The sequence below is a fragment of the Strix aluco genome, chromosome 19 (genome assembly GCF_031877795.1).
Source record: "Strix aluco isolate bStrAlu1 chromosome 19, bStrAlu1.hap1, whole genome shotgun sequence".
NCBI lineage: Eukaryota > Metazoa > Chordata > Aves > Strigiformes > Strigidae > Strix > Strix aluco.
In genome coordinates this window covers 15,479,752-15,495,346 of record NC_133949.1, presented here as the reverse complement: position 1 = coordinate 15,495,346, position 15,595 = coordinate 15,479,752, and the positions used below count along the sequence as shown (strand labels likewise).

The following is a 15,595-nucleotide window of genomic DNA, read 5'->3' as shown; positions in this document are numbered from 1 at the left end:
TGGTCTTTGTATAACAGAGGAATATAATTTAATCTAATTTAACTCACCTTCAAACAGTGAGGATTTCCAGCAGTTACACTGTTGTTCAGCCTTTGCACCACTGGAGTCCAAAAGCCAATCTTTGAACTTCACAGTCCGTGTTCTGTGTGTTAGGGACACAAAGGCAAGTTGTGATTTGTAAATTCCCAGGTTTTTGCAAGCTTATTAGAAATTGTTTGGTGTCATGGGCTGTCCTGGAGACACTACTAGCACCTTCTCTTTTCATGCCTGGCTGGAAGGACTGTTGTCTTGTGTCTGAAGCCAGAGTAGGAGAGGTGGAAAGCTGGGTTCTGTTTGCAAGCTACCAACTCAACCATTCTGGTTGGTAAAATGTATCTTTCTAAAATTCAGTCAAAACTTGAGGAGATAAAGGCTCCACACTCTCCTTTCTCGGCACCCTTGTCATATTTATTTTCCTTGTAAGTGAACCACACTGGATGATTTTTCGGATGATTTTTGCTGTTCTCTAGTGAGGCATAGCTGTGGAATCAAGGGTGGCACCAGGCTGCATACCCCGCGCAGTCACATGCTGCAAGGGCCTGCAAGGCTGCGCGAGTGACTCAAGGCTGATTGATGTGTTTTCCATTATCTTCCTTTATGGATGCAGCTGCCAAGTCTGCACAGCGCTGTTCAGCTGGGAAGCTAATAAACTCAGTCCCATCTTTCTCCATCAAGACTTTACACACTGCAATAAGCTTTCACAAATGAAAGGACTTTTGTTGTCTGCCTGTCTTGGAAATACTTTCCAAGATCCAGGTTATGGAGCTTTTCCCCAGGCTGCTGAAGCACTAAGATCTGCTTATTTCACATTCTTGTGTTCTGACATGGGGAATCTAGTTATACCCATTTCATTTGTTTTTTCTTCTCTGATGTTTTTAACTTATGTGTGTATGTATGTTTCTTAATCAGCTTTGTTGAAGTCTTTTTGACTCAGTCAGTCATTAGACTGGACTAGGAAAGCCATCTGAAATGTGTGCATATTCCAGATAGGGGACTGTGCTGCTTCTACAGAAATTGGCTTGGGTGCTGTTCTCTCTTTGTACCCCTTTGTAATATTATCTGGGGTTTGTAAAATGAGCCTAGGTGTTTGCCTCATGCGTTTCCTGTCTTCTAGCTACTTGCAAGACTGTCAGCAGAGTGTTGCTGTGCCTCATTTCCATTGCTATCGCTTCCTTCTGGAAGGCTTCCACCACTGAAAGGCTGTTCCTTCTGGTTTGTGAATCCCAGTATAGATCAGCAGTGAATTTAGACCACAGTTTCTGTCCAAGTTCTGCTTATTGTGCTGTTCCCCATTCAGCTTGCGCAAGGGACTGCTATTGGTTTCTGTTAGTTGTGGTGGTTTGGATTGTACAGACAGACCTCTGGAAGGTAGATCAGCACAGTAAGTGGAAAGTACTAGAAAAGCCCATGGTGCTTTTCCAGGCCCACAAGTTATGTCCCCCCTCCCCGCAGCTGTCATCCTACACAGCACTCCTGACAAGTGATTGGGGAGGGAACAGTGATGGCCAGTCACAGTAAGACCAAGGTAGCTGATCTGTGCAATAGTGCCTGCACCTTGGTGGGCTGGCTACCATTAAAAATTATGCTATTTATAGGCTACACTGTTAATAATTCACAAGCTCCTGTTTGTTTTGAGTAGCCACCTTGGGATGGAGAAAGTTCAGCATGAGTGTGTGGAGTCAAAAGTGAAGGTGAAAGGAAAAAGCAGAATGGAAGAAGAAAGAGAGGACAAAGAAGGCTGAAGAGAAAAATTGTAGTGAGGAGAGTGGTGAGCAGCAGAGAAGTTAGAGAAGAAAGTGCCGTCAGAGTCCCAAAATAAATTAGCTGCTGTTATTGCCACAGTGCACACTGGAAAACTCAGCATCGACTGACTAATGATCCCAGGGGCCTGGGGAAGCAGCGAAAGCTGGAACCTCTCCCTTGAGAGGCTGGGTAGGTACAGCCTGTACAGGTATCACTGGGAACTGCATCTGCCAGCTGCAATCTCAACAGCAGGGCTGCCCTGCAGGTACAGACCTACACCGAGAGAGTTGCAGTCTATCCCACACGACTTTCCATTTGGCCTTTCTTAGAGCAGTTGTCACTCTCTGCCAGGTCCCGTCTCTGTCCGCAGCAGAGTACAGGAGCTGGGGCTCTAATGAGCTCTTGTGTGGCTGTGAGAGGAAGGTGCCTTGTGCTCGGCATGTGCAGGCCTTAGTGGTAATCTTCCTAAAGAGGAAAACGTGTAAAGAAGGATGGATTACTGACTGGTGAGAGAATGTAACAAAGGTCTGACTCTAACAAAAAGATGCTTTCAAAAGCACTGAGAGTTGTGTGCTCAGTGCTTACTGAATTACTATGGGAATTGGGTGAAAAAAATTCCTTTTTCTCTTTGAAAAGCTGTAGGCCAAAATAGCGGGTTAATGGACTTTCCAAGCAGTGATCAAATAGGACTAAAGTTCAGCAGAAGGTGAAGGTTGTCCAAGTGATGGCCCACAACTTGAAGGGGTAAAAAAACTTGACATACAAATAGAGCAGCACCCCAGCCCTGCAGGAAACAGTTAAGAGTGTATGAGACCTTGTGTACTAGGCTTCGCAATTTCGTATATTGTAAATACTTTTTAAAACAGTCTTTGCCCTCTCAATCTCTCCGTGCCACCCTTGCTCTATTCCTTGTTGTGAAATGCTGCTGTGACTGGCATAATTTCAGCTGTTACTTCATGTACGTGGTGTTATTTGCCGGGTGACTACAAGTAACATTGGCACAGTTCAGCTGCTTAGTATGACTTCTGGCCCTGAAGAGATTGCAGTCTAAATAGAAAAGACAAACAATGGTTGGGAGGGGAAGCGGGGAGATGAGGCTCTTTCTCAGGGTCATCATGGAGCAGCCAGGAGCATAAACTTCTGATACTCCCAGGGGCACCTCATGTGCTAGACGAGACTGCCTCCCTGACTGGAATCCAAGCTGTCATTTCTCTGTTCCCTTCTCCTGCATTGCTCTGTAGCTTATTCACCATTGCTCATCCTGAAAATTAGAATTCGTTTTCTGTAGATGGTCATAAATTGATGCATGTCTGGTACCTAAGGGGTTAATCTGTAAAGGTCTGCTAAACCAGTATGCTGTGGAAAAGTTGCACAGATGGAATATCGGAGATAGACTACAGTAATTTTTTCTGTGCATTCTTTTGGTCTCTTTGGATTTTATAATTTTTGGACCACATCTTTGGGTATAATAAATAGAGCAGATGGCTTAGTGTGTGTGGTGAATTCAGCGCTTTCGTGACAAGTAGCTGCACTGGAATAATGGAGACAGAGGTTTGGGTTTATTCCTTGTATGTTCAAACCCATTTGTTCTTTGTACCCTAGCCAGGGGTACCTTGTAAGGGAGCTGCTCTCAGAAACATCTGTGCTAAATTTACCCACTGAAGTGACAAGAACTGTTATCTCAGATGGCTGAAGGTCATGCTGAGAGTTTTGAACTTCAGCTGTCCTAAACAAGGATAGTAGGAAAGGGTCCCTGCCCTACAGAGAAAGCAAGTCAGCCTCGCTGGAGTTCGCTGTATCCACACCCTAATAATATGTGTGCATAATCCCAGATATCACTGACCTCTACCACACAGCTATTTCACTTCTTCTTTAAAAAATCCTTTCTAAAACATACTAGTTTTATGTGTTCCTCTTCAGCCTGTGTTTTCTCTGAACTCAGCTGCCAATGACTTCCATTTGAAGGCGTTCAGGCTCCTTGCAGCAGGAGCGTGGTGCCTGGCAGGCGCAGGCAGTGTTTCCGTGTGATTTGAAATGACATTCTTTTCCACTGTGCAGTGAAAGATGTCACTGAGCTGTTTGGTATTCCTTTGGCTTCAACTCCCTCACTCTGCTCTGTAATTATATCCGATTATTAACAATGGTGCAAAACACCAAGTCTCTCATTATAACCAGGGTTAAAAATGTTCTTATTGGTTCATTAAAATCAGAGAGGATACAGGCCTGTGGCCAGAGCACGGGATGTAGAATCAGAAGTGCTGGCTTCTCTTCCTAATTCTGCTACCTGCTTCCTAGCTGAATTTGGATAAGTCATTAAGGCAGACTTAAACCAAACTTAAATACAACCCACTCAGTTCGGGAATGGTAACATAGTGCTCTGAGACAGAGATGCTACGTCTTAGGAGAACGGCAAAACATTACAATTAAATACTGAATTATTTTGTGGGTCAGTTTCTTTTCTACCCTGTAGATATAGAAGCCTCCTACATCCAAGCAAAATGCACCATGAGGGAATAATATAAACTAATGCAGAGGTGTTAAACAATAGAAAATCAGGCCTGGTGACATGCTGGTATTCATGCAGGGCGAGGACAGGGACAGTGCCCTTCAGCAATCACTATGTGCCGTTTGACTGAACACAGAGACACTCCTCGACACAAATTCCTGCCAGTGGTTGGTGGAGTTTGAGCAAAGGTCCCGTCCTGGCCTGCTTCCTGTTGTGAAAGCACAGAAAAGAAATTCAACGCTTCAGCACAGGCCTCTTCTCTCCTCCACCTCCTCCCGCCGCAGAGCAGCACAGGCAGGCAGCCCAGAAGCTCTCGCAGAGATGAGGCCTCTTGGCCTCCTTGCCTTTGCCAGTGCAGCTGCAGACTCCAGGCAGACGTGGCTTAGCTCTCGTTTGGCTGCTGAGAGCTGTACTCCAGTCCCCTCTGTTTTTTGTTCATTTTGCAGACTTGCTCCCCTTCCTTCCCCAAGATACCAGATTCCTAATTTGACTTTCCTCTTCAGGGCACCAAGGTCTGGCTGGCAGGGCTGATCACATGGCTCTTGGCCGAGCAGGGCTGTCAGATGTGACAGACCCACCTTGTGGGAACATTCACCTCACTTTGGTATGGAGGAGGAGGATCTATCCAGCTGATGTTCTGGTCTGCAACAAGCCCGGTCTGCCAGATTTAAAATAACCTTTCTCGGGTTGCTTATTCTTCTGTCCTTCTTTTTGTTCCCTGCTCCTGAGAGGTACAGCACAGTTAAACGTTCCAGACAGAGGCTGCTGGAGAGGAGAAGCTGGGGCAGAGGCCCGGGGCAAGGCCATGAGAGAGCAGAGTGTGGCTCTGTGGCCCTTGCCTCAGCTTTTGCTTGCACTTGGGGTCAACTCCAAGGCAGAGGCTGCTCTCGCCCTGGCTGCTCAGCAGCAGGGGCTGTCCTGAAGGGAAAGCACCCAGGAGTATTGGGTACACAGGAGCTAGAAGAGCTGAATGTCCCAGCGGGTGACAAGCTGCACCCTTCAGAGCAAAAGTGCTGCCTCCGCAAGTGCTAAGGGGAGGTGACTCTCCTGCCTGGTGTGATCATGCGCCAGCCAGAAAGGGCTGGGATTGGGAACCTGATGTGAGACCAGAGGAATGTCAAAGCAGTCATGTAACAAGTCAGAATCAGGGCTGACTCTGAGTGTAACAGATAACAAGATAGCAGAGTATATTCTGAATTGTTCCAGTCCCATACACTTGTGTAAATATGAAATAGCCACCTTTTTTTTCTTTAAATGCATGACCTGAGGCAGAAACGTAGAGTGATTTATGCCAGCCTAGGATGTAGTCAGTAATAAACTGCTGAACATGTTTGCAATGGGAAGAATATTTTTTGCTTTTTATGAAATCTCTGTTTTGGCATTGGACTAGCAGGATTATGTAAACAGAGGGAAATCAATTGCCTGAAGGGTGTCATTGTAAATGTAAATAAATTGTCTAAAAAGTCCATTTATAGAAGAGCAACTTGAGTTGAATAGGAAAAATGAAAGGGATAGACTACCTACATTCTGTAAAGCAGATCAATAACATAATAAGAAGAGAAAAAGTCAGTGTGTTGGGGAATTACAGGGTTGTGTCTGACAGCTTCTGCCTGGAAACAGACGGGCTGTATTCCTGCTGCAGCGAGTTGGGAAAGGGCAGCTTGCTTATAGATAAAGAGTGTTTGCACACAGATCAGAGGTGGGCCTGAGCTGGTGTGGAACTGAGCTTGAAAATATTTGGGCGGTTTGTATCCAGGCCGGTTGCTACAGGGGCTACAGAAAAGATGAAGAATTTGAGAGAAACGGAGGTTCTTTGAAGCTGGAGGTTGGACAAAATAATTTTCTAAGACCTCTTCTAGCCTCCATTTTGATGGGTTGTAAAAATGTTGGAAATAGATATAAGAGTGAGGAGAGAAAATGGGAACTCGCTTATTTGCAGTGGAGCATTTTATGTTACACTGAGAATGTGCACCTGTGTTTGCCCAGTGTATACACAGTAAGAGTGGTGTAAAGGAGTCTTAAAGTAAATATAAGAATAAGAACTTGAATAAATAGTAGTGTAAAGACAGATATTAAAGCAAACTAAAGTAATGGCCTAAGACCAAATTTCTTTATTAGGAAACATGTATACCTCTTATTGCTTTTTAGGAAAATTCCCACAAACACATTTGCTGCTGCTTCCCTGGGAGCACAAACCAGGGCTTGGGAGGCACAGTTTGCCCTGCAGCTGGTGTGGCAGAACCGGTGCAGGACATGATGCTGTGGCACCGCGTGATAGTGCCTGGTCAGGCATCCATGCGACGTCACGATGCGACGTCACGCGGTACAAACATCCTGTGGCACCAGACACAGTTTACAGTGGAATTAGAAGGCTGCTGGCAGTGATTGTAGGAACACACGAGGCTGTGTTGTCAATAACACGGCAATATGAGGGGAGATCTTAATGATACAGTACCTTCCATTGCTAGAGTAGTAAATTAAAAATGGCTAAACTCTCTTTGTGTTGCCATAGTGTCCAAATTAGAAGCTCCTGCTTAGTGTTTATCCTCAGTTATGCTGGTAAGCTCCAAGCCTACATTCTTCTAGAGACAATTCAGCTGTTCTCTGAGGATCTGGTGGAGACAATTGTTAGCAGGACAGGCACGGATCTGGGGGCCCGGAGCCCAACCCTGTGCTCATGGCTGTGTTACTGACTTGCTGCATGACCACTGAGTCAGTCATACCACCTTTCTGTGCTCCTGTTTGCCCTCTTGGCTTTTGCTTGTTTCATCTTTTAAGGCTGCAAGGAAGGGATTTCTTTTTAATCTGTGTTTGTACAGCACCTAGTATAAAGGGATTTAGGTTTCAGTGTGAGTTACAAGCTATGCAGTGCAAGCAGCACACTGTAGTAAAGAGCTGTGTTACACAACGTCCGTGTAAGGGTGGTGAAGCGATCACGTGGATGCTGGGCGGACTTACTCAGGCTCAATTTATGTCTGCGCAGCTTCTAATCTTTAAACTGCAATTAGAATCTCTCCCATGCTCATGAGATAAAAAGCCTTCTATCTCACAAGACAGCTCAATCAATGCCCTTTTGGTCTATATTTGAAGGTTGTGCTACCATGACTGTGTCAAGAAAGGGTGTAATTTAAAAAAAAATTTAGATCAATGTGCCAGTGAAAGTTCTGATAAAGATACAGCTACACAGCTGTAAATGTGCATGGGACTGCATAACATTTTTGCTTCTCAGAATAGAAATAGACTTTTATAGCAGTGTAACTATTTCTGTATATAGAAGGAAAAGATGAATTGACCACTTCGATTCAGCCAGTCTAACACAACAAAATATTTTAAGTGCACTTCCATTACAGATCCCTTCCCTTCCCTTCCCTTCCCTTCCCTTCCCTTCCCTTCCCTTCCCTTCCCTTCCCTTCCCTTCCCTTCCCTTCCCTTCCCTTCCCTTCCCTTCCCTTCCCTTCCCTTCCCTTCCCTTCCCTTCCCTTCCCTTCCCTTCCCTTCCCTTCCCTTCCCTTCCCTTCCCCATTTTTCCCTCTTGCCTTCTCTCCTTTCTTTTGGAGCAGGCTTTTCCTGTCATACTACATACTCTCAAAAGAGCTTGGCACTTTTCCCTGCCCTTTGCAGCTTTGGAATGCTTTCTTCCTGTTTCTCAATCCCAGTTACAACTGCAAGTAAGGCAGAGGTGGTGTCTCTGTTTCACTGCTGCTTTTAAGTCACATGATGATATTTAGGAAATCTGTGGACCTGCAGTACTGCAAGATTACACCCATAATGAAAAAAAAATTACAAAAATGCAAAATGGGTTAATGAGTCCTTGAAGGGTCAGGTTCAAGTCTAGGGCAACAATAGCTACTAGTGGCCAGCAGTTTGATTCTCCAGCATTTTCATTGCTCATGTGGCTGGATAATTAAAAAAAACAATAAAAAAAAGAAAGACTGGACCTATGTTTGGATTCCAACCGAGAGTTCGCCAAGAAAGTGCAAATGTAAAGGTGGTGTTCACAAGAGAGCCATGCTCTGGGCTCCTTCACAGTGCCAGGTATGGTGTTGCTTTAAGGATTAAAAAGTAATTAGATGCCCAATGTTCTCAGAAACAAGAAACACCCCTCAACAAGTCCAACAGATCCTTCCTACTATCCTTTTTCTTTGTGGCTTTATCTATACAAAAGAAAATATGGTGGAGGGTGATATCATAGGCCTCTGCGTTGCTTCCTAGAGTTTATGTAAGACTTTACGAGGAGGTAGCAGGCAGGCAGTTAATTATTACTTTAGATTGAGGTCTTGACATTAGTGCCAGTCAGGTCACGATTTGCCATTGATAAAAGCATTGTGCAGTGCCAAGTATAGCAACGCTTCAAAGACAGTAGCAAAAATAGAACCCCTGGTTGCTTAGCAAGTGTCTGTAAATTTAGCAAATACCCGTTTATCTATCCATCTGTCTGTCTGTCTGTCTATCTATATATCTATCACGCAGGTAAAGGATGACCCTCAAGTCTAATTAATTTCAATGGGATTAAAATTTACCTTCCTGTGTTTCTCCTTACAGATTTTCTAGTAGTATTGTTACTTTTCTGTCCTATGTAAGCTTCATTCTCAATTTTCAGCCCCATTTAACAGCAGCTCTAAGACACTGCAGCTGGGGACTCCATGCTGTTCAGTATTATTTGGAAGCCCAGCAAACCAGCATGTATGGCATCCACAGGGCAGTGCCATATACCATCCATTCCAGACACTTGATGTCTATTTCAAATATGCTTTTTTTCAAATTTTTATTTTAGAAAAGCTTGTGTGGGTTTAAGCAGCAGTTGAAATTAAATAGGGCAGCATAAGCTAATAGCGTGACTCATGGGAAGGAAATAGAGCAGCAGTTGCTAAAAACTGTTTGGTAACAAAGAGTCTTTATATTCATAAATTCATACAGGCTAACATGAGGCTTACAAAAAGGTTGTTTAAGAAGCAGAAAACTAAATTCCGGTCTTGAGAGTCTCCCAGTTCTTAAAGACTTATGTTTCCATCAGGCACTTTCCCTCTGCAGTCCCTCTGGTACACCTGATTACTTAAGAAGAGAGAGAAGGAAAAAAGGGCATTGGTGAGTGGGCTGGTCCAGTGGCATTTCTGCATCCTGCACAAGCATCTGTGTTTAAGTTAAAATAACAGTACAGATACACCAGCTGTGAATTTGTGCAGATCTTTGCTCATACCTGTAGAAGTAAATCCAATGTTTCTGAGGCCAGCCATTTTGTCATTACCGAATTGAGCAGGAGTGCGGTATGAATGCCATTGTGTCAGCAGAGCTTAGACCTCGGACACTGCAACAAAAGACGTACTTTATCGATGTGCTGATGTTACTGAATCCAAATCCTGGCTCTGGGACGATGTGATTATAATCTAAAATCAGCTGATCGAGAAATAATTCCACTGAAGTTAATGGAGATTACACAGGGCTTTATATAGTGTCAGGGGGAAAGAAGCATCAGGCCCAGTCTTTTATTGTGCAAGTTAAGACTGCTTTTAATTTCACAGTTCATCTGAGTGATGGGCATTCATCTGTGACTTGTGGGGTAGGTTTGTTTGGGGGGTGAGTAGCCTTTGACACAGCTGATCACGAGGCACTAGAAAGCTTTATGAAGACAAGCACTCAAGCAAATATAATATGATTTGACAAAGAATCCTGCCTGGTGAAGTAAGGATAAGGCGTTACCCGGAAGGAGCATTGCTTACAGTGGAAACTGTGCAGGTGACACCCTGCAGAATGCGGCGTAGATGGAGACTGTAAGCAAGCTGGAAGGAGAGTGAATGTGTATTGTCCAGCAAAAAACAGGCAGGAAGAGCTTCCATGTCCCCAGGTAGACATACCTGTAGCAGGTTAGCTGGCTTTGCTACCGAGATAGGTGTGGAAGTGTAACACATTTTGCTTAAAAGGCATTGGACAACAATGCTGACAGATTTAAGAGGGATGTCCTTAGATACACACATAATGCTTGAGAACAGGAACATGCCTTGAGTCAGGGGGTGAATGTACTACACATGTAGAAATATCCAGTTTCTGGGAAGGACTGGAAGGATGCTGAATGCTCTGGCAAGAGAAACGGTCAGAAAAATTCTTTATGTGAGGTCTACCATATCTTACAATCTGCACTGGGTAACATGACCTAGTGCATTGCTGCAGTGTCCAGAGAATTCAGCTCTAAATGGGGATGGAGCATAAGATGTCCTTAGGGATAGTTGCAAACAACAGGAGAGTGGTGAGCAGCGAAGGCAAAAGCCTGCTGCAAAAAACCAAAACAGATAAGAAGGAACAGGTACGGTTTGGTATTTCCTGATGAAACAGAGTCAGGGCCCCAAACAGAAATGCACAGACTGGAAAACCAAGACTGCTTTTCTGAGCAGTTAAAAGGTCCCAAGCCACAGACACGGTAACGACAAAGCTAACGAGCATCCCTGGTCATTACACACAGATGACCGTATGCTACAGCCTTCTCCTCAAGCGGAGTTTCAGTGCAGAGCTGAAGCTTCACCGAGTCAAACCTGTAGCCAGCAGGAGCTGGAACGAGCCGGGGTGTCCGCTGTCTGGAGCCGGCATTGCCCGGAGCCACGATTCTCTGCGGCTGTGACGAGCAGGAGCTGCGCTGCGCCGGGGTGTCGACTGGCTGCAGCACCCCTTGGCTCGACCGGGCTGCGCCGGGCTTGGAGGGGACGTGGCTGGGCACGGCTCCCCACGGGGGTCCTTCAGCCTGGGGGGGTTTGGGGTGCAGCGCTGACGGTGCTGGAGAAAGAAAACCTGAAGCGGCACTAAGGAGGTGATGCCCTGCCTGTGCTGGCGCTGCCCCGCAGAGAGGTGGGGCCGGGCCCTCCGCAATTCCCAAGCGCTTCTCAAACCTGCCCGTGGGGCTGTGGGGGTGCGGGGCTGTGGGGGTGCAGGGCTGTGGGGTGGCTACATTCCCCCCACCCCTCAGCATCGCCCGTGGGGACTGCGGAGGGGTCAGAGAGCAGACGGGGTGAGCTGTTTTGTGGGCCAGAAACGGAGACAATGTTTTCTGTTCCTGGGGCTTGAGAACAGACGCGTGTGGCTGATTTTGGGGCTCAGAAGCAGAAGGAGTTGTGTGGCTTTGGGCTCAGAAACAGAGGTCAAGTCATGCATTTTTGGGACTCAAGAAGAGGCTCAGCAGTCAGGTTTTTGGGCTCAGAAACAGGCAGTAAGGTGGCTGGTTTGGGGGCCAAAAGCAGAATGCAGTTTGGCTGGTTTTGCAGGCAGGTGAGAGGCGGAGGGGTGTGGGAGGGCACTGGGGGCTGCGGGGGAAAGGAGGGCGTCTGGGACCCCGAGGCTTGGGAGGCCGGCGTGCACCAGGGCAAACTCCACGTCTGAGGTGGTCTCTGGGGGGAACTTTCAGACCCTATGTGCCCTGTTTGAGTTCAGCTCTTCTTTGTACACTGCTTAGAATAGTTATGAACTGATTAATAATACAAACTAATGAATACTTAGACAATGTACCACGAGATGTTTACTCCTAATACTCAAGTTCTGACAGTGATTGATTTACAGCCTTGTCAAAAGCCCAGACTGTTGCAGGTAGCTGGAGCCTGTGAGGAGAAAGCATCATAGCTTTGGCTGCAGGCAGCTGTGCCCCACTGCAGTAGCACACAGCAGTATGAGATACAGATAAAAAACAATTAATCACAGCACAGCCAGGAGAAGGAGGTAAAATTTTATGTGATTTATAGTAGCATCCACTATCGGGAGTTAATGGGGAGTTAATTGCACCTTCCCAGTAACAGAGCTGCGATATCTGCAATATTCTTGATTTGTTATGAAGGAGAAAACCAATAGTGAAGTGTTTGAGTGCCATTAGGAAGTACAGTACAGTCACTTCACCTGGAAGACTGAATCTAATGAAAACACCTTATGGTGAAAGAGTGCAGGAGGCTCATGCCCGGCCTGCAGCTCTTACCACATCTTCATCTCTCCTGGGCTCATCCCAGCGACACTCCAGACCTCCAGCTTTCCTTCTGTCACTAAAACTCCTGCCCTTTCTATGAGATCACCCGGAAAATATCAGTCAGTACTAAAGTCACAATGTCTATCTGTTCTTCCTGTCCTGTGAAATCTCTCCTCTTTTCGACCCCAGTTGTATGATAAATGAGTAAGGAAACAGAATTTGAGGGAGGGGAAGTGATAACCTTGAATTATCCTTTGGGGCAATGTGATAATCCAGGCTGAGCTGATTAGTCATCCAGAACAATTAAAATACTGCTTTATATTATTTAAGTAACTTAACCTCTGCAAATGACTGTAACATCTGGGAAAGGCATTGCTTGCTAGGGGAAGAAAAAAGTAGATACACAAAATGATCTCATTCCTCTGCGGTTTTTGGAACATGAACACATACACTGGGAGTGATTGTGATCAAACAAGCTTCAACCAGGATTTGACAAAGAGCTTGTTTATACCTCTGAGGCAGAATGGCAGACTCTAACTTAATATGTCTTTATCCATTTCCAGTGCATGGCATAAGCCTCAGTTTCAGAAAATACTCTGTTCCATTAAATTCCTTTAGAATATCCAAGCTCTTATGACATCTTGATAATGGACTACTTCTTTGTATCAGATCAAGAATCAGGGATTAAACTCCTGGTGTTTTGCATCCAAATGAGATTGCTACTGGAACAGAAATATTTGCATTTAGAAACTGATTGTGTGAAACAGTGTGCTACGATTTTAATTATCCTTTGTTGATTAGACTTTCAGGGATAAAAGTTCCAGTGTGAATATTTTGTATAGAATCTCTAATTTCTCTAAAGTATAATCCACCCATCTGTGATTCCTATTAATCTAGTCAGATCAATTGCATTCTCTGTTCATATTTAACAATATTTGCAGTCAGGGAGGAACTGGGAAGCAGAGAATACGAAAGAAAATCCGTGGCTTAATCTTTCAGAAAAAAGTTTCTTCATATTTCGAAATCTATCCAGCACATGTCAGATAAGTCAATAAGACACATGCCATGGAAAGGATACAAAACCACCACTCATTTATCAAACAAAAAGAAATACGGATTATTTTCCTCTCCTCTAGTTAGTTCAAACTTCGGGGGTTTTAGTGGCCTCTAATGCCCTCTAATGGGCAAATCTGCTGGAGCAACGTCCTCTTGCAGACTGCAAAAGTGGCTGAAACAATGAAGTGTCTGAGCGGAGAAAGAGCTGCAGCACTGCCAGCGAGGCTGCGCAGCTTTCACTGGGAGCCTGCCAGCTCTCAGATTAAAACCCATGTTTAAGGCGTTTGTAGCTTAGAAATATTAGGTCACCTCTTACCAAAAACTTGGCAGATCCTTTCCTTCCTCCCTTCCTTCCTCATTTACTCAAGTTTGTTTGTTTAGCTTCACTTCAGTAGGAGAATATTTTTGATGCTGATCCCAGATTTGGCACATTTCCTCCAGAATGATACCCTGTGCGTCAGGAATTGCAACCAAACATGTGCCTTAGAGAGGAATGCCTCTGTAAGTGATGGTAGGGTTCTGGACCACAGCTGATAAATAGAAATTAAAAAGTAGCACTTCGCATATTTGAGCCACTGCTGGGGTGTTTGACAAATGCTGGTGAAAATGAGAAAGTGGGATGGGAGGAATGAAGAGCAGAAATGGACGTTTGAAAGAGACTTCAGTGAGTAGGAGGAAAAAAAGATAGGTTAATAAATAAATAATTTGAGTTGAAAATACAAAGTAGAGAAAAGCAAAAGATAAAAATGTGGCAGGGGAAAATCCATATTCTCTGTCAAGAAGCCAAGAGAAGTGTCACCTCTGAGAGCCCGTTCAGGCATAATAACAAAGAGGCCCAGATCTCCTCAGTAAATTGTAGGTAATACCTAGAAATTAAATGAATCTTAAAGGGTAAAACACATCAGAAAGAAAGGAAATGCTTAAGGGCTTCTAACCTTAAAGGGTATTTTATTGGAAGTTGTGTTGTTAAACGATGCTATCTAACAACATAGGATCAACATCTTTACTCTGGAGTAAAGGACAAAGCAAGTGAGTTGAGAATTAGTGTGGATTTTACTACAGGTCTGGCCAGGTTATTTTCTCTGCGTGGCTTGACTTTCTCATCTGGTTCCCCATCCTCTTACTCGGGCAAAAAGCTGAAGTGCCAGAAGACTTGTAGGGAAGTGATTCAAGTGGCATTTTTTGGCTTGACTAGAAACATCAGTGTCTGGAAATTTCATGAGGGGGACTGTTCCTACATAGATAAATTTCCAACTCGTACTTCTAGTGGCTTGGCTCTTCAGGTTTTAGTAGTTGTAAACCGAGGCTGAGAGGGAATAGAGGACATAGCAGGGACTTTCCTCTTACGTGTGACTTCTACCACTAGTGCCGCTTTGACAGCCACAACGGGAAATTTTTAGTGAGGAAAAACCATTGGCATTCACACTAAAGCCTGACAAGACTTTGCGGATGCCTTAGGCTGCAATTTCTTATTTTAATTTACAAATAAACTTAAAGAAGTGCATTAAGAAGCTCTTGCTAAAATGTTTTTTTAAAATCTATCAAAATAACCAAGGAGCATGAGATTGTCAAGAGCTGCTAAAGAAATGGTACCACAGCTCAGAAGTTACCTGGAGCTAGGGAACTTGGAATGATTTATCTTCAAATAATATCTAACTAGCAGTTACGAACTGTCATGTGTCTCTCTGATGGACAAAACCATGTGGGTTTTCATGTATCCAGCTGACAGGGTCTAGCACAAAAATTAATAGTAGAGATACTGTGTGTTTTTCTAGGACAGCAGCAGATCACTTCTGGGATAGTGGTCTCAGGGCACTTTGTACTGAACCTACGAAGAAGAGGAAACCATTAAAAGGAAGCAGAGAGCACTGGGAAAGAACAGTCTTGACCAAATACTGGCTGGAATTTTCCAGAGTTTGGGGGAAGCACTATGAGAATTTCCAACATCGCTATTCAACCTCTGAAGTTTCCCCCCGTCTAAAATCTGGGAATACTACAGCAAGTCATGTTTGCTTTTAGGGAACAGATTTGCTTTGGGAAAAACACTGTGAGAAACAGGAAGAAGCACTGTTTGTTTTGTTTAGTATATTTTGAAGGGAAGAACTAGCCTGTCTTTTTCTACCTAAGACAAGAGTTCCCAAGATGCTTCTCTCAGCTTGATCTCCCCTGATTTCTTTCTGGCTTTTTGAGACATGTTTTTCGTAAGCATATCAGTAAGCTGGAGCCCTTTCCTGCCCCCTACATGAATTGTTATTGTTTAGATTTTGGCAGAACGTACAGATCCCTACAAAGATTGTGGCCTTAAGCGCATACTATTC

At 44.5% G+C, this 15,595-nt stretch overlaps 2 long non-coding RNA genes across 2 annotated transcripts; both read right to left on the bottom strand.

Moving 5' to 3' along the window:
• Window positions 1-6,378: 6,378 nt before the first annotated feature.
• LOC141932149 (uncharacterized) lies at window positions 6,379-7,982 on the bottom strand. Its single transcript, XR_012625746.1, has 3 exons — window positions 7,825-7,982; window positions 6,744-6,900; window positions 6,379-6,622 (listed from the first exon to the last, which is right to left on the bottom strand). It is a non-coding gene; the product is annotated as an uncharacterized LOC141932149 (long non-coding RNA).
• Window positions 7,983-9,204: 1,222 nt separating this feature from the next.
• LOC141932159 (uncharacterized) lies at window positions 9,205-11,017 on the bottom strand. Its single transcript, XR_012625747.1, has 3 exons — window positions 10,813-11,017; window positions 9,486-9,593; window positions 9,205-9,340 (listed from the first exon to the last, which is right to left on the bottom strand). It is a non-coding gene; the product is annotated as an uncharacterized LOC141932159 (long non-coding RNA).
• Between the last annotated feature and the right edge of the window lie 4,578 nt (window positions 11,018-15,595).